The sequence below is a fragment of the Grampus griseus genome (genome assembly GCF_964374135.1).
Source record: "Grampus griseus genome assembly, chromosome: 5".
In the NCBI taxonomy this organism is placed as follows: domain Eukaryota; kingdom Metazoa; phylum Chordata; class Mammalia; order Artiodactyla; family Delphinidae; genus Grampus; species Grampus griseus.
Window position 1 is genome coordinate 2,354,168 of NC_138998.1, and position 19,652 is coordinate 2,373,819.

Here is a 19,652-nt window from a genome sequence, read left to right on the forward strand (position 1 = left end):
TGTGTCCATACCTAAGGAAGATTAAATCCTCAAGAGGTGGTCCCGTTATGTTGCCTTTGGCTTTAGTCCTGTGCCTTTGAAGTGAAACTATGCTTGTTCTGAAGACATGTTTACTTTCTACTCAATAGTAAATCAGAAAATTCATTTGTAAGTCAAGGACTATGTAAGAGTGTTTCCAGATCGGCAAGTTTAGTGTAATATCACAAAACAAAGCACGCAGTGAACTTTTTTATTGTCTTTTTGGTTTTCTGAGTCCTGAGACTCAGATGTATAAATACCGCATTACCGATACTTTAAAAATTGAAATATCAGAATTGTTGGAACTCTTTCAAGAACATGCTGGGTTCTCAAAATAAAATTGAAGACAATATTTGCTATTATATATTTTAATTTTTTAAATATTTTATTTATTTATTATTTTTGGCTGTGTCGGGTCTTAGTTGCGGCACACAGGATCTTTCGTTGTGGCGCACAGGCTCTTCTTTGCGGCATGCGGGCTTCTCTCTAGTTGTGGCAAGCAGGTTTTCTCTCTAGTTGTGGCATGCGGGCTTCAGAGCGTGTGGGCTCTGTAGTTTGCAGCACGCGGGCTCTCTAGTTGAGGCGCGCGGGCTCAGTAGTTGTGTCACGTGGGTTTAGTCGTCCCACGGCATGTGGGATCTTAGTTCCCCGACCAGGGATGAACCCACGTCCCCTGCATTGGAAGGCAGATTCTTTACCACTGGACCACTAGGGAAGTCCCTCTGTCATATTTTAAAATGGCAAAATTGTGTTTATTTGTGTAATTTATCATTTGGACTTCACGGTCTACTTTACTTCTCAGTTACAATACCCATCCTCTCAGGAAGCTTTGGCCAGCCCCTTGACATGGAGAACAGGAAGGAACTAGATTGTATATGAGAAGATAAGGCAGATGGGGGATAACAGCTGAGCTTCTGTTGTGTCTACCAAGCTAGGAGGATAGAAAATTTGGGAAAGAGGGTACAACAGTGAAAAATTGAAGTTGGAAGGTCGACAGAGCCTGTGTTTCTTATTTCATCAAGTAAAACTGAGTCTTTGTCGATCAGTGTGATTGGACTCCCTTGAAATCTGCCTGTGAGAAGACCTGAGTAGTGTTTCCTTCCATTATTATTAAACTGTCTCCCAGACCTGGAAGCTCATAATTGCTTACATTACATGAAGTGACCATAAGATCCTCAGGAATTAAGGATATGAAGAAAGAAGTCTATTGTACAGTTGGTATTGGCATTCTTTCCATGGAGAGATGAATCGCTTTCTTCAACAAGTCCAGCACTTGACTTTGTGAGGGCTGGCAGAGAGAGCACTAGGAAACAAGTGGCTTTGTGTTCTAGCCCCTTGCACAGTTGTCTTTCCTTTGTAGGGGCTGGTATTCTTCAGGAAGAAATGAACGGTGGCCAGATATGTCTTTATACCTTAGAGGATCCTTGTAGAAAGGAACCAAGTGCTAGATCCCTGTAGATGTTTTAAGGTGTTACCTTTCCGGTGGCTGTGATGTGTGTTGTTTTGACCATCATTAATTGAATTTAGTATTCTCTGGAATAAAGGGTGGGTTAAGAGGGTCTTGAAAATCATATGCACATCTTCTTTCATTTTCCTGCCATTTTCAGCCACAATAGTGTTAATATAACACAGCAGGTGAGGTATGAACCTTGGACAGGCCTGAATATAAATATGGGTGTCCCCACTAAACTGGCTGATATGACATTAGGAAAAGTTGCTTAACTTCCCTGAGTTTCAATTTCCAAGTATATAAAAATGTTAAAAAAAGAAAAGTCTGCCATGTAGGACTACAGTAAAGAGAGGGAATACCTGGAAAACAAGTTATTAGTGTAAAATTAAAAGAAACTGAAAGCAGAGCTCCGAGTTTAACATGAACGTTTTGAGGTATGCCTGCTTCCAGGCCACTTTCTCCTGGTTGGGGGAGAAGGAGGGAGAGAGAAAATGGAAACTTAAGAAGAATTTCCAAAGCTGCGCTCATGAGGAAGTTTTTTTTAGCTTTTATTCACAGTTTTAAAGCAAAGCTAGTCTCTCATGGTTTCCTCTTGGACCAAGTGGAGATACGCAGGCTGATAATAGCTAGGAAATTTCACAAGTTGAACAGCCGTAGGCACGGCATGTTCTCATGGATTAATGTCAGGCCGGAGGAGGTAGTCTGCCAGGGACCGCTGGGTTCTGCCCCAGCTCTGGGTAGATGCTGAGGGCGACACCACAGAGACACGAATGATGTGCTTATCCAGTGTTCACGGGTCACAGAGTTGGAGCCGGGGAACCAACATGCCCCACCACAGAACGTGGATTTAGAGACCTTGAGGGGCTGGAGCGGTGGGTCCACATCAAGAAGGCCTAAAGGAGGATTTAAAACCACCACACTACATTAGTTACATGTTTGAGGCCCAGATTCTAGGAGACCATTAATCGTCAATTTAGTATGAGCCGTTTAGCAGTGTGATGTCTCAACTTCCACTGGGGCCATACATTCCATGAAAACAATGGCTCTCAGACTTGAGCTGCATCCCTTTCACCTGGAGGGCTTGTTGACATCCGGATTGCTGGGCCCATCCCAAGAGTTTCTGATTTAGCTGGTCTGAATTGGAGCTGGAGAGGTTACCGCTTGAGCAAGATCCCAGGTGATGCTGAGAAGAACAACTTTGCTCAAATCTAGGGGGGTTACCATTATCTCCTGAAGTATGGAAGCAGTTTTGGGTCCGACTCTTTCAGTTAGGTCAAAAGCCAGAAGGATGGAAAGAATTCTGGCAACCAGGTAATATCAAGGGCCATTGAGGAAAGAGGAGCATATGGAGAAGAGAAAAACTTCAGGGATGTAGTAGCTGCCTTCCAACACTTGAGAGATTAACATGCTGAAGAGTCTTGGTTAAGAGTGTATACATTGGAACCAGATAAACCTGGATTTGATTCATAATTCTGCCACCCTTTTACATGTTTAACAGACACGTCTATGGTGCCAAGTACCAGGCACTGGTCCAAATGCTTTACACATATTAGCTCATTTAATCCTCGTAACAAAACACCTTATGAAATGGGTTCAGAGAGGTTGAGCAACTTTCCTAAGGTCACATAGCTAGGGAGTGGTAGAACTGGGATTTAGATGCAGAGTCACGTGGAGTCCAAGTTCATAAATAGCACATGACGCTGCCTCTCCACTAGTGTCTCCTCTGTGCTTAACGGCTGTGAGTCCTTAGTGATACCTGCAGCTTCTCGTGACTCAGTTCCTCCATCTTTGAAACAGACACCATCCTTTTCTCATAGGGTTGTTCTGAAGGGTTAAAAGTGTTTGTAGACCATCTAGCTTGTGTCTGTTGTGTAGACTTCTGTGATACTCAAAAGTAGGCACAGTGGATAAAGTTAGGGTGGGTCACAGTGTGATTGAGAAGTACTGAAACCTACCTGTCAGTTACGGGGTCCAGGGCATCAGCTTTGGGGGATTTCTCTGAACCCAAATGGCCCTCTGTAGGGACAGTCACAGTTAGCATCCACACCTTGACGAGGAGACTGGACTAACTGATAATTCTGGCTTTAAAATTCTACAACTGTGTAAAACATTGACTTCGTTCATTTGAAGTGTCAGTCTTCCTCAGATGGTTTGGTTATTTCTCCTTTGCTCACTGGAAGATTTATGCAGATTCTCAAAGATTCTGCCTGTCACAGATAAGGCGGTTATCTGTGACACCTGCTCATGGCCTGTTATCACACACACCTGCTCATAGCTTGTTGCTCTTCAACACTTGTAAATAAGTCAACAACATGTGCTCTTATATCCAGCAGCTATTTCTTGCCTGGTTTCCTTCCTTATACCTCAGTTTTCCGTAGTAACAATATAGTTTGATTTTTGCATGTATCTGAAACCTTCATATTTTAAAGCAATAGTGATTATTTTCAGAGATATTTCATTATACTCCTAGGAAGTAGGTTGAATGCTTTCCTTGATATACATGTACAAATATGATAAGGAATACCAGACAGCCAAGGAGAAAAGCTTATCTGAGATGCCCTATTTTGTTGGGGAGTCGCACAGCTAGGGGTAGGACTAATGTTGATGCCAAAGACCTGTGACAGTGGAGCGTACTTGAAGTGCTTTCCCAGCTCCCATTTGGCTCCTGCATGTATGAGCAGTTCCCTTAACTGGGCTGACTCTGGAATTAATTAATAACTCATGAATCTCTCGAGTTTATTACATGCTAGTAACTGCGCCAAGTAAATGGATAGAGCTGGTTCTGGAGGAGGACAGATGTCTAATTAGGCAATTACAGAGGCAGGGGGATACCTGCAAAGATAGAGGGAAAGTCTGGGTTCTGGGAGCTAGCTCAGTCTGAATGTCTACTGGGGAGATCATGGAGAATTTCCCAGAGGAGGTGCTGCTGGATCTGTTTGGAAGAATTAGTAGTAGTCAGACCGACAAAGTCTTGTGTGTGTGTGTGTGTGTGTGTGTGTGTGTGTGTGTGTGTGTGTGAATTAGATAAATGTATGCATATGGGACACATGACTCCCAGACCTCCTACCTCACTGGGTTTCCAGAATCCTAGCAGCCAGTCCTTCACGCTGCAGGCAGTAGTTTGAAAAAAGCATTTTTCTGGGAAATCTGAGCAGCCCAAGAAGGACTTAAGATATTGAATCAGGGGTACCCTGAATTATGTCCAATCATATCAGTCTCCAAAGTAAAAGGTAAAGTTGAGAAAATCTCCTGGAAAGGAGAAGAAAAAGGTGGTGATGGTAAATAGAAGAAGAAGAAGAAACAAGATAAATAAAGGATCAGTTTAGTCAGTCCAACATCTTAACAAGAGAAATATCGGGAAGAGAAAACAGGAAAAATGAACAGAAGGAACCCACTAACAAACTAATTCAGAAGGATGCACGAGGGCACAGAGACAGATGAGCTGACTCTCATCCTCCCTCATGGGGAATAAATAGGTACTGCCTGGAACTGAAATGTCATGTGATACAGTCATGTTATTGTGAACGTGGAGGTAAAGCCTTCTTTTCCTTAAATAAATGAAAGAGCTTAGAGTGGTTATCTCTAGGGAGGAGGAAATGGGAGGAGGAGTTCGGAAGGAAGTTTTGCATAACAAATCTTATGAAACTATTTGATAAGGGCTTCCCTGGTGGCGCAGTGGTTAGGAATCTGCCTGCCAGTGCAGGGGGACGTCGGTTCAAGCCCTGGTCCGGGAAAATCCCACATGCCGTGGAGCAGCTAAGCCCATGAGTCACAACTACTGAGCCTGCGTGCCTAGAGCCCGTGCTCCGCAACAAGAGAAACCACCGCAATGAGAAGCCTGTGCACCGCAACGAAGAGTAGCCCCCACTCACCAGAACTAGAGAAAGCCCACGTGCAGCAACAAAGACCCAATGCAGCAAAAAATTAAAAAAATGAAAATAAATAAATAAATTTATTTTAAAAAACTGTTTGATACTTAAAACTATGTGCAAGTATAAATCTGAGATAATTTATAGCAGTGATGAAGTCGCCCAGCATACAGGAGATGGCAGTTCAGACTAAAGGAAAACTCTGAAGTCCTGGACGGGGTAACTAAAAACAAATCCACACTGAGACTCACCCTGATGAGAATGCAGCCAATCAAATGTTAAGGGGATGGGGATAACATTACTTGCAACATAACCACTGTCTCACAGCCAGCTAACCTCCTCTCGGCAATAGTAGATGCTGTATACCAGCAGAATGTGATTTTCCAAATGCTGAGAAAAATCCTCAACCCCAAATTCTGTACTTGCTAAGGGAGAACTCAAAACTGAGGGTAAATTAAAAAGGTAAACAAGATACAACAGATACACAAGACTGGGCTAATTAACCTTGCAGAAAGAACTACTAAAAGATATACTTGAACAAGAAGAGAATTGAACCAAGAAAAAAGTGTAGGTTGCAAGGAAAAACAGTGAGCAAAGAAACTGGTAAACATAATGGGAAATCTAAATAAGCAGTGTTGTTAAAACAACAGCAACAACAGTAATAGTCACAATTTTTGATGAGTGTCTGTAACAAATAATATAGAACTTAGCTTTTGCACCATAATGGCATGGGTGAAGAGGAAGTGGAAATAATATCTTCCACAGTCCTTGTATGACTTTAGAGAAAGGTAGAGATAATGATTTTCTTTAGATTTTGGTTGGTATACAAATTTGGGGATGACCTCTGTAGAAATAGAATAACATCCGAACCAGTGGAGGGGAATAAAGAAAATGCAGTCAATTCAATAGATAGCAGGAGAGAAGGAAAAAAACTACCAAGGAAGAAGTATGGCCAACAGAAAACAACAACAAAAAATAAAACAATTGAAATAGGTGCAAATATATCTTTAACCACAATAAAGGTAAATGAACTAAACTCTTCAGTTTGAAGACAAAGATTGAAAGATTGCATAATAATATGAGTTCCAGGGGCTTCCCTGGTGGTGCAATGGTTGAGAGTCCGCCTGCCGATGCGGGGGACATGGGTTCATGCCCCAGTCTGGGAAGATCCCACATGCCACGGAGCGGCTGGGCCTGTGAGCCATGGCCGCTGGGCCTGTGCGTCCCGAGCCTGTGCTCTGCAACAGGAGAGGCCACAACAGTGAGAGGCCCGCGTACCGCAAAAAAAAAAAAAAAAAAAAAAAAAAAATATATATATATATGAGCTCCAAAAATACACTGTTTACAGACATCCTACCTGAAGCACAGTGGCTCAAAAAATTTGAGTGTAATGAGATGGAAATAGATATATCAGGTACATATGAATTAAAGCTAAAGTAACAATATTATAGTAAGTAAATTAAAATATTAAGGTGAGACTTAATAAAAGAGTATGTCATCACCATTGATCATTTCTGCCAAAATTTATTCTTTTTTATTTTTTTATTTTTTCCATCTCTGCCAACTGTTCTATTTTTTTTTTTCATGGAAAGGCATTTTATTTTAAATATAAGAATGTGTACATGTGAATCCCAAACTCCTATCTCTTCCCCCTACCCTCCCCACTGGTAACCATAAATTCATTCTCCAAGTCTGTGAGTCTGTTTCTGTTTTGTAAATAAGTTGATTTGTATCATTTTTTTAACATCTTTATTGGAGTATAATTGCTTTACAATGGTGTGTTGCTGCTGTATAACAAAATGAATCAGCTATACATATACATATATACCCCTATCCCCTCCCTCTTGCGTCTCCCTCCCACCCTCCCTATCTCACTCCTCTAGGTGGTCACAAACCACCGAGCTGATCTCCCTGTGCTATGCGGCTACTTCACACTAGCTATCTGTTTTACATTTGGTAGTGTATATGTGTCCATGCCACTCTCTCACTTCATCCCAGCTTACCCTTCCCCCTCCCTGTGTCCTCAAGTCCATTCTCTACATCTTCATCTTTATTCCTGTCCTGCCCCTAGGTTCCTCAGAACCTTTTTTTCTGAGATTCCATTTATATGTGTTAGCATATGGTATTTGTTTTTCTCTTTCTGACTTACTTCACTCTGTATGACAGACTCTGGGTCCATCCACCTCACTACAAATAACTCAGTTTCGTTTCTTTTTATGGCTGAGTAATATTCCATTGTATATATATGTGCCACATCTTCTTTATCCATTCATAAGTGTTGATGGACACTTAGATTGCTTCCATGTCCTGGCTATTGTAAATAGAGCTGCAATGAACATTGTAGTACATGACTCTTTTTGAATTATGGTTTTCTCAGGGTATATGCCCAGTAGTGGGATTGCTGGGTCATATGGTAGTTCTATTTGTAGTTTTATAAGGAACCTCCTTACTGTTCTCCATAGTGGCTGTATCAATTTACATTCCCACCAACAGTGCAAGAGGGCTCCCTTTTCTCCACACCCTCTCCAGCATTTATTGTTTGTAGATTTTTTGATGATGGCCATTCTGACTGGTGTGAGGTGATACCTCATTGTAGTTTTGATTTGCATTTCTCTAATGATTAGTGACATTGAGCATCCTTTCATGTCTTTGTTGGCAATCTGTATATCTTCTTTGGAGAAATGTCTATTTAGGTCTTCTGCCCATTTTTGCATTGGGTTGTTTGTTTTTTTGATATTGAGCTGCCTGAGCTGCTTGTAAATTTTGGAGATTAATCCTTTGTCAGTTGCGTCATTTGCAAATATTTTCTCCCATTCTGAGGGTTGTCTTTTCATCTTGTTTATGTTTTCCTTTGCTGCATTTGTATCATTTTTTTTAGATTCCGCATATAAGTGATATTATATGATATTTGTCTTTCTCTGTCTGACTTACTTCAATTAGTATGATAATCTCCAGCTCCATTCATGTTGCTGCAAATGGCATTATTTTATTCTTTTTTTATGGCTACGTAATATTCCATTGTATATATGTACCACATCTTCTTTATCCATTCCTCTGTGGATAGACATTTAGGGTTTTCCATGTCCTGGCTATTGTGAATAGTGCTGCTGTGAACATAGGGGTGCACGTTTCCTTTCGAACTATGTTTTTCTCTGGATATATTTGGCCAAAATTTAATGACCTGGATTTATCTGTATCTGTGCATTTGTGTCAAAGGCACCATGTTTGCCAAGTTTATGCAACCATACCTTAAGGGTGTTCTTAGACATTTTTAAAGTGTCGGCAATTCTTCCATAAAAGATACTATTTCACAGATCATCAGTGTCCTATGTGGTGGCAATGTGACCTATAAATGAGTAGTTCTGCACCCATGGGTGTTCTGCACCCATGGGTGTTCATCAGTACTTGGCACATTGTTGGCAGTGCTTGCTGAGTGCCAGCTTCCGAGTCTGTCTGTCTAATTCTTGGGAAGTAGTTTGTCTACAATGAGACTCTAGGCCCAAATCAAGTATATTTTTGAAGCTACTTCTAATCACACTGAAAATTATCCAAGCAGCATATTTTATTTTTATTTTTTAAAATAACTTTTATTGGAGTAGAGTCGATTTACAATGTTGTGTGAGTTTCAGGTGTACAGCAAAATGAATCAGTTATACGTATACATCTGTCTACTCTTTTTGAGATTCTTTTCCCATGTAGGCCATTACAGAGCATTGAGCAGAGTTCCCTGTGCTATACAGTAGGTCCCTGTTGGTTACCTATTTTATATATGGTAGTGTGTAGCATATTTTATTTTTAAACTCACTTCATGTAGCAGTAACATAATTACGAGTATCAGCAGGTCTGTAAAGATTATTATCAAATTTTAAAATGAGATGGTGTGAAGGGAGCCCTTCCCCACCTCCTTCAAACACTTTTTCTAGTAACAAAGTTATGCAGAAACCTTAATCCGTTTAACATTCTGTTAAGGTTTCGGATACTTCTTCCTCCCCTCTCACCAGCCCTTGCTACAGAAAACAGCCCACGTTCTTACACATCAGGCCAAAGCAATCTCTTTGTCAAGAGCTGAGCCCCAGTGGATCCTGTGGACGAGTCTCCCCTCTGTCCAGGAGAGAAGTCAGGTTGTGTAACCCTACTGCCGGGACAGGAGCGTGGTTACACGGTGTGGGTGGAAAATGGTTCTTGCACATGCACAGAAGCAGATCAGCTTTGGGGACAAGCTCCACTCGGCTGGGTGCCTTGCCCAGAAGGGGGTGGGGCTGGTAGCCTGAGAAACTGGGTGTTTTTCCCAGGCTTCTGGGTCACTGCCGCTGCCTTTCAATGCCCTTTAAAAAGCACCTCGAGGAAACTTCTCATTGGCAGCCGAGGAGCCCACTAGTTCCAGGGGAAGAATCTGAACAAGGGGAAAGAGGAATGTTCTCCCGTCTCTATTTTGCAGGGCTCCTGGAAAGTGGGCTTTAGTGCATTTGTTTTAGACACGGGGCCAAAAGTAGCAGTTTAAAACGTGTTTTGTTCTGTTTGGGTTTTGTGGCTTCAAGTAATCTGATTTCCTTGCTACTTATTACTGTAAAACAATTTTAATCACATACGTATTTTCCTGACATTTAATAGTTTGGATCAGGGTGTGATCTTACCGATACCTTGCCCCCAGAATGCTTCAGGGGGTAGTTCTATTTATTTCAAAGGACTTCACATCTGAGACTTTTCTTAAGAAAACCATCTACTTCTCATAACAAGAGTCAATTTTTTTTTTTTTTTTTTTTTTTGTGGTACGCGGGCCTCCCACTGCTGTGGCCTCTCCCGTTGCGGAGCACAGGCTCCGGACGCGCAGGCTCAGCGGCCATGGCTCACGGGCCCAGCCGCTCCGCGGCATGTGGGATCTTCCTGGACCGGGGCACGAACCCGTGTCCCCTGCATCGGCAGGTGGACTCTGAACCACTGCGCCACTAGGGAAGCCCACAAGAGTCTATTCTATTTGACTTGAGTCATTTATTCCGGGACTATGGCTCTCAATTGTGTGATTTTTTTTTTTTTTTGGATTGATTTGTTTAGGTCAAATAAAATGTTAACCCATTTTAAAGGTACAATATGTACCAAATTGTTCAGCTGGTTTGTGAGTCTATGTTTATGCTGAGCCCCTGACCCATTTCAAATAATTTTTTTCCTTTTATCTTCTTTAATTATCAAAAGAATAACATCCTTTTTATTTAAAAAAATCAACAATACAGGAAATGTTAAAAATAAGAGGACTCCATCCCAGTGTCACTGTGTGGTACCACTTAGCATTTGTGGACTAGCCTGAGAAACAAAAAAGTTTTTCTGCAGCACGTGGCCACGTATCCAGAATGCTAGAATGTCAGACTGGAAAGAGACACAGAGATTATTTATTCAAAGCTTCTCAATTTCAAGGAGCACTATTTGGCCCCCAAATGGGGAGGTAATTTGTCTGAGGCTTTCATTTTATTTTTATTTATTTATTTATAAATTTATTTTATTTATTTCTATTTTTGGCTGGGTTGGGTCTTCGTTGCTGTGCACGGGCTTTCTCTAGTTGCAGCGAGAGGGGGCTACTCTTCGTTGCGGTGCGCGGGCTTCTCCCTGCGGTGACTTCTCTTGTTGCGGAGCACAGGCTCTAGGTGGGCAGGCTCAGTAGTTGTGGCTCGTGGGCTCTAGAGCGCAGGCTCAGTAGTTGTGGCGCCCGGGCTTAGTTGCTCCACAGCATGTGGGATCTTCCTGGACCAGGGCTCGAACCAGTGTCCCCTGCATTGGCAGGCGGATTCTTAACCACTGCACCACCAGGGAAGCCCCGGTTATCATTTTAATATGCCTGTGTCTTGGCCTTTGAACCCAAGTACTTGGCATCTAGGACCCTTTCCGCGATATCACACTGCTGACAAGTTTTTAATGTGTAATCTTTCATTTTTAATATCTTTTATTATTATCCTGATCACAAAAGTAATAAATGCTCTTTGTAGAAACTCACCTATCCTCTCACCACACACCATTGAAATGCTGGTGTATTTTCTTCCAGGCATTTTTCTGTGCCATTTTTGTACAAAAATGGGATCAGGCTTCCCATGATTTTGTGCAGTGTGTTTTTTTGGCTTAATAAATGATGAATTTATTCCATGTCATTGAACATTATTCCTTAAAATTATTTTTAATAGTTGCATGGCAATCTGTGCTATAGATGTACCATAACATATACGTCCCTTTCATGGCCATTTGAGAAGGTACCGGTTCTTCAACACGAAGAGTTTGTCTTGAACACAGCTGAATATAAATCCTTGCTTATTTCACATGCTGTCTGGAAACCCATGAGCATAGAAATCATAGTCGTTCTATAATTTAGGAAGTTCCTGGAAGGCTGGTGAATCATTAAAACCCAAAGTTATTTCATGTCACTACATTAGATATCCTTTAGTTAAAGTAAATAAAATCAGATCACTTGTTTTATTAGCCAACTGCAAGAAGGATTAGGATAATATGCCTTATTACTTGGTAGATAAAGCCTCTGTCTTCACAGTGTATTTTATAAAGCTAATAAAACAAACAGTAGTAATAGTAATCATAGGAACAGCTCCTACTTCTTGAGAGTACACAGTGTGGTAGCTATGTGCTGAGCTCTTTACAGACATTACACTCAGTCTTCACAAGGCCCAATGAAGTAGGTGCTTGTTTTATCCCCACCTTATAGAAAAAGGAGCTGTAGCTCAGAGAGGTTAAGTAACTTGCCTGAGGTGGCACAGTGAATGAATGGTGGAAAGCAGACTTGAACCCAGGCCTGCCTCACTCCAAAATCCAAGATTGGGGTCAACCTCTCTCCAAGGCAATTCGGAGGAATTATTGTTTTTTCTTGATGATTTAAATGCCTTTGTTAGCAGTGGTTCTTAACCTTTGGGGAACTGTAGAACCATCTGAGAATCTGTACTGTTGTCTGGAAAATGGTCTATTTGAAAAAATATGCAAAATTAAAAGTCAAATTTCAAGAGATATAGTTTCTAGCTTGAAGACTCCCACATTTGAGTGGTATCCTTTGAGTCATTACGATTTTTCAATCTTCTGGAATCTTTTGCTAAAATACAAATAACCCTGTAAGAGGAGTACCTGGAGTGCTTGTCAACTAAAATCATGGCATTTTTGCTGAGATGGACTATGTAAATGGAAACAAAGATGGCAGGAAGCACTTGTTACATGCTGTACCTGTTCCTTATTTTTTCTGGAACCAGCCAGTTCAAGATGGGACCCCTACACATTTTGGTAATGACACTGAATCATTACCACAGCATAGTTCCTGAGATATTATTTCACAGTCACATAATTAACTCTCAAGATATCCAACAATTACTTAGTGAAATCTGAAGTAAAACCTTCATGTTTGTCCCGCTTATTAGATTAGCGTAGGTTAGAGGAACAAAGGCAAATTATTTAAATATTAGTCTGTACAACATGTTAGGAAGATAAAATGGAATCTGGTGCCCCCCCCCAAAAAATCCTGAACGTTATAAAACCAACACAGTGGTTTAAACATTTTTTGTGTCACTACTCCCATCATTAATGCATATAATTGAGAGTAGATTGTTTTTCGGTGCAATTTTTCTGATCATCTCTGAACTCTCTGATGCTCCTAACGATGTTAGCTTTAGAATTTAAGCCAGTGGATTCGTTGTCTTAGTGTGATAGAAAACAAGAAAAGAAATAGTAACTTCAGCTTAATTTTAGGTAGGTAAATCACAGGTGGATAAGCCTGTCGTTTTGACTTGTTTTGTTTTGCTGTGCAAATGACAGAATGCACCATGTAATGCATTCTAAAATGCCACTAAGAAGACGTGCTAAATGAAATCTCTTTAAATTTAGGGGAAGCGGGAGCAAAGTCATGGGGACAGAGGGTAAGGTGTTAGGCAGGCACTCTGATGTATGTGGTTTGAAATGATCTCTTAGAATTGAATGGCTGAAATTTAATTCTTCTGCTCTATTGACCGAAGTGTATTTGGAAAGTAAAATGTGGTATTGAGCCTCCAAGAATACAAATAAATACATTCTCAATTAATATTTACATGATAAGTGCTTATATAAAAACTAGGTACAGGAATTCTTTTCTCTTTAGAATAAGTATAATACGTAACATATTTGAGGATTAAAGGCCATGCTGCATGGGCATCTGAGGCTCTACCTAAACACCGTCTTTCTTGTGATGTTACTGTGGGTTTGGAGTTGGGTCTTTGTGTTTGAACAATGTGAGTCTGATTCTCCCAGGGCTTAAATCACTCCTCAGTCATCAGGTGGGTGTTCATTCATTCTTTCAGGCTACCGATAGGAGATTTACTGCACTGTGAGGGAAGGAGGGGACTCTTGACTCAGTCGATTTTACCATTTACAATAGGTTTGATGGAGGAAATTTAAAGTAAGAGCCACGTTATTAGCTGCCTATGCATGAACTGGTACCCTACTGAGGGGCCTGAAAGGGTTGAAAATGTTTAACTCACCGAGAGGCAATGAGAATGCAGTTGGGGAGAAGGAAGTTCCTTTTTTGAATGCCCAAAGACAATTAAATGTACACTACAGACCATAACCTCAGTCTTCTGTCAAACTTGCAGGGTCTGGAGCCTGCGAAGCCAGCTGACCAGAGCTCCAAAGCAATTAGCCGGACACAGCTGCTTCCTCTTTTAGGAACAAAAAAATGACCCCGAAATCAACTGTCTAGCAGGTATTATCAGCCCAGAATGACTACTGTCATTTAGCCTCAGAGTGTTTTCTGTTCTTATATCTTACTCCATTTCTTTAGCACCTCGCTCTTCAGATGTGGGCGGGCCCTGGTCCAGCCCTGCAGTCAGCCCTGGGAGCTTGTTAGAAATGCAGCATCTGAGGCCCCCAACCTAGACCTGCTGGACCAGAATCTGCATTTGACGAGATGCCCCAGGGATTCATGAACGTCTGCCAAGCTCTGCTGTAAAACAGTGAAGCAGTGACTGCAGGGTTGCCGCCATTATGACTCTGAAGAGTTCGTGTAGCTCCCAAATGGGCCCAACTTTTCTCTAAAGGCAGTGTCCTCACCGGGAAACCCAACCCACTGGCTTAGAGGAGTGTGACACCAGAAAGCTCCTTTCCCTCAAGACTTCCTTCTCTCCCTCCCTCCCTTTCATCCAAACAGTGTGTAGTCCAATAAAGCCTAACTAATCCCACAATTAGGAGAGATTTACCAATTTTTAACACCCAAAAACCCAAACTCCACAATTTATTAATTTCATCCTCTTTTCCCCAAAACTACTTCTAGAATGACAAACAAATCAGAAATTAGATGCATTCACAATTCACCACCTTTGCCCCTTTACTCTCTGCCTAGGATGGATGCTAACTAGTGGCCAAATGGATAAAAACTCTGGAAGAGACTTATGAAATAAACCTGCATAGTATACAAACATTACTGAATGAGAGGAACACAAACACATGTGTCACTATCATGTACAAAACTCTGTTTCATAGTCCCACAAAGTGGAGAGGAACCTGGTTTGCTTTGAAGACGTTTCTATCCAGCGTCACTGGTTTCTGTCCAGTGACAACCAAAACAGATGGAATGAACATATTCCTATAAGCTTCAAAAATTCTTTCAACTTTTTTTTTTTTTTTTTTTTTTTTTGCGGTATGCGGGCTTCTCACTGTTGTGGCCTCTCCCGTTGCGGAGCACAGGCTCCGGACGTGCAGGCTCAGTGGCCATGGCTCACGGGCCCAGCCACTCCGCGGCATGTGGGATCTTCCCAGACTGGAGCATGAACCCGCGTCGCCTGCATCGGCAGGCGGACTCTCAACCACTGTGCCACCAGGGAAGCCCTCAACTTATTTTTAAATGACTTTCTCTGAGAGTCTAAAAGGACCGTGTGCTTTCTTTTCTTACTGACTTATGTGAGAAGATAATAGTTTGCAGAGAAATTCAGTGAAGCTGCTGATAAAATGCTTTAAAAATATATTTCAGAGAGTGGAGCAGTAATAGTGATGTCAAAACAGTGTCCCCGAGTTCTCCAGCTCAGGCCTAGCACGGCCATTTCTCCTCATCAGCCAGACAAAATGGAATAGTAAAAATCAATCCTGTATTTCATTGACTCTCAGAATACAGTTCTCTTCATGGCCTGTTAATAAAATATACCCTTGGAAGGGAGCCAGACTTCTCTTAGGCAGTTCAGACTCTCTGAAATAGAGCACAATTGCAAGGGACAGGTAGCAGAGGAATATAGAAGTAAAAAATTAACTTTTGGGGTCAAAATTCTTATCTAAACGGATTGACTGGTCTGATTATTTTTTGAAGTATTGTGTTCATACCAGTGTTTAAATTGAATCAAGAGTAATGATTTAACTGAAGTTACGCTGCGTCATCAACTCTCAACAACACTGAGAAACAAAATCATTTTTGAGTTCACGTTCCTCACAGACAGAAGAGCATGTGGTGTCACTGAAGCCCCCAGCTGGGTGAGATCTCTCGGGGTCTCAAAAGCAAGGGTGTGAGGAAGAAGAGAACATGGGAACAGAAGGGTTTTGCCGAGTAGGTGGAAGAGAGAGTTCAAAGTCAGGCTGAACACCCCATTTGCCTCCATCTCTACTTAGGACCTGAGTAATGGAGGTGACCAGCCGAGGGGCCCAATGTCGGTGAAGGCCTAGCTCTTGATGTTAGAGACCCAAATCTAATGGGGCCACTTTGGAAAATGCCACTCATGACTCTCCATTCTGTGTGGTGCTGCTGAAAAATAAGAATACAGCTTTGGGGGCTTCCCTGGTGGCGCAGTGGTTGGGAGTCCGCCTGCCGATGCAGGGGACACGGGTTCGTGCCCCGGTCCGGGAAGATCCCACATGCTGCGGAGCGGCTGGGCCCGTGAGCCATGGCCGCTGAGCCTGCGTGTCCGGAGCCTGTGCTCCGCAATGGGAGAGGCCACAACAGTGAGAGGCCCGCGTACCGAAAAAAAAAAAAAAAAAAGAATACAGCTTCGGTCTGGAAAGGTCTGATTCTCCTCCTTATCTTTATGATCTTGGAAAAGATATTTACTCTCTCTAGATCTTAGCTTCCTTCCTCTAAAGTCATCATCTCTTCCTCTTGTCCCACTTTAGCATTCTAGAAACCTGGCCCTGTGATTTCAAGTCTGTCCCTAAACAAGGACAAAGATATGAGACTAGGAATTATGAGAAGCGAGGGAGACCATGAATTCTTTATGGGGAAGTTTCATCTAAAATTCATTACCGTGCTTGAAAGTAATTTATAGATACTCTTTAGTTAAGCCACACCTACCCTTGTAAATGCCAAGCATAGGTCCAGTTTTAAAGTGTAAAAACTGTATTCCATCCGTTTTATAACAGCTATATTGAGATATAATTCACGTACCAATGCAATTCACTCATTTCAAGTGAACTGAAATTCTTCATAGAGTTATGTAACCATCACCATCTAATTTTAGATCATTCGTATCACCTCCAAAAGAAACCTGGTACTGATTACCACTGGTGCCTCATTCTCTCCCCAGCCTGAGGCAGCCACGGATCTTCTTTCAGTCTCTGTGAATTTGCCTGTTGTGGACACTTCATATCTATGGAATCATACAATGTGTGGTCTTTTGTGGCTGGCTTTTTGTCACTTAACATTTTCAAGGTTTTTTCATGGTGTAGCATGTATCAGTCCTTCATTTCTTTTTACTGCTGAATAATATTCCATTACATGGGTATACAATACTTGATTTTCCATTCATCAGTTGATGAATGTTTGGGTTGCTCCAGCTTTGGCTGTGATGCACAGTGCTGCTGTGAAGATTCGTGTGCAAGTTTTTGTGTGGACGTATATTTTCATTTCTCTTAGGTATATACCTAGGAGTAAAATTGCTTTGTCATGTGGTAACTTCATATTTAACATTCTGAGGAACTGCCAGACTGTTTTTTAACATAACTACACTATTTTACATTCCCCTCAGCAGTGTATAAGGATTCCAGTTTCTCTACATCCTCTCCAATAATTTCTGGATTATTACTATTCTAATGGATAGGAAATGATCTCTTGTTGTGGTTTTAGGTTTGCATTTCCCTTGTGGCCAAGGATGTTGAGCATCTTTTCATGTGTTTATTGGCTATTTTTCTATCTGTTTTGGAGAAATGTCCTCATATTCTTTGTATATTTTTAAATCGTGTTGTCTTCTTATTATTGAATTCTTTGCGTATTCTAGATACAACTCCCTTATCAGATACATGATTTGTAGTTTTTCTCGCACTTCACGTTCCATGTTTTGGATGCATTCATTTTCTTTTGTAGAAATATTGGAATCCTAAAGAACAGGTACCTTAATCTCAAGCCAAATAATTACCTATTGTACAGAGACATAAAGAATCTGGCTTTATTCCTAAAACACATGTGACACAGCAGAACCGTAGAAAATCATGTGCAATGGATGGTTTGCTGTTTCCTGATAAGAGATTTGGCACCAGTGGGAAAATCAATCTCTAACTAAGTTACGAAGAGAAATACGTACTCAAAAGACACGTCATCGAAATCGCCCATCGTTTATCATTAATAGATATTTATGGAACACCACTATGTATCGGGATTAAATAAGAACCGTTGAGAGTTTGATCCTCGTCTTATTGGGATTGATAGTCATCCCAACACAAGAACTTTTTAAAAACCTAGATATACTGTCTAAGGCTTTCAAAAAGTAATTCTTTAGAGATTTCCTTTTATTGTTTCCTTCTGTGTCTTCTCCAAAGATTGAATATTTGGTTTAATAATTTTTGTTCACATGTTGGAAATAAAAATATATAATACATACATACATACATATGTATTTTCTTTTTAAGAATCAATGATGTTAATTACTTAAGTGCCTTCTTCAGTTAACTTGTAGAAGTCTTTAAAAGAGCTACCCCAGGATTAATTTATTCACTGAACAAATAATTGCACTGTTTATATTCCAGGTTCTGGGGTAGGGGCAGGGAGTAAGATGGTGGATAAAACAGACCTTGATTGTGCCTCTTGGGGCTTACAAGCAATAAACAAGTAAAAACACAAATGAATGTAGAGTTACAAATTTTAAGGTTGCTGTGAAGGAAAAGAAGAGGGTGCTAAGAGAGAGTAATATGGAGACCTATTTCAGGCTGAGGGGGTCAGGAAAGTAGCCTGGGACATCTAGAGGATCAGGTAGACCAGCCAGGGGAGGAAGAACGCATTGCAGGAAAGAATGTGCTAGGTCCAAGGGAGTGCAAGAAGGCTAGTGGGCTAGAAAGATAGGAAGTGAGAAAATCTAGGAAGAGCCTGTCCACCTAGGGGGTTGTAGCCCACACTGAGGAGTTTGAATTTCACTCAGAAAGTAGTGGAAAGGTTCTAAAGGCTTTGGCAGAGGAAATGACATGATCTGACATAAACTTTAAAAAGACCATATTGGCTGCTTCATGAAGATCTGACGTGTGGAAATGAAGTAGAAGTAGAATCAAGGTGACCATTCGGGAGGCTTTTGCAGTTGCCTGAATGAGTAGTGATGGTGGCTTGGACTAAGACGGGGCAATGGAAAACCGAGAAGGTGAATGGATTTGGGATTATTTTGTAGACAGGGCGTCATGGTTAAGAGTGTGTGTTCTAAAGCCAGACGACCTAAGTTAGAATACTGATTCCCCCTCTAAGTAGCTGTATGACCGTTGGGAAATGAGCTTCTCTGTAACAGAATCATTTCATAGAGTTGTTCTGAAAATTGAGTGAGTTAACAATGTTCTCTATGCATCATAAGAGTACCTGGCAGGTAGTGAATGCTTTAGTCAGTGTTGTTGTTGGTATTGTTTTCCTATTTAAATGGACAGGTGTTGGCCATGGTTTAGATGGGGAAGTGGGGAGAGGTGTCAAAGACAACTGCCAGGTTTCTGGCCTGAGTACCCAGTGGTGGATGGTGCCAGGTCCTGAGGTGGAGGAAACCGGAGAGAAGCAGGGTTTGAGGAGAAGGGAGATCAAGAATCTTGTTTTGGATGTGTTAGTTTGAGATGTGCATGAGATATGCAAGTGGGGACACCAGGCAGCTGGAATCTGGTGCTCAGAGCAAATGTCCTGGGCCAGAGAGAGAGCTTACATTCAAGATCACACTCACTTGTACTGAGTAAATTTGTAAAACAGTCAGCACTTGGAAATAATTTAACCTCTTCCTCGACTGGCCAGTGCAGGACTTGGCTATTAAAACAATGCAGTGATCCTGACTTTCCTTGGAGAGGGGGCAGATAAAGCAAAAAGAGTGTGGAGATGGTCATCAAACAGACCATCTTTTGATCCCCCACTTGCTATGTAGATGAGCAGTTACAAGTATTGGATC

The 19,652-nt window shown here is 41.4% G+C and overlaps 1 protein-coding gene across 10 annotated transcripts in view; it reads left to right on the top strand.

The window, feature by feature from the left end:
- THRB (thyroid hormone receptor beta) overlaps nt 1-19,652 on the top strand; it is a 391,122-nt gene that overhangs the window by 20,927 nt on the left and 350,543 nt on the right. For 2 of the 10 annotated variants that reach the window (XM_082654092.1, XM_082654090.1), the window contains exon 2: nt 13,935-14,044. The exons of the other annotated variants lie outside the window; for them this stretch is intronic. The gene's annotated coding sequence lies outside the window, so the exon portion shown is untranslated. The remainder of the gene's footprint in view (nt 1-13,934; nt 14,045-19,652) is intronic. 10 annotated transcript variants of the gene reach the window in all.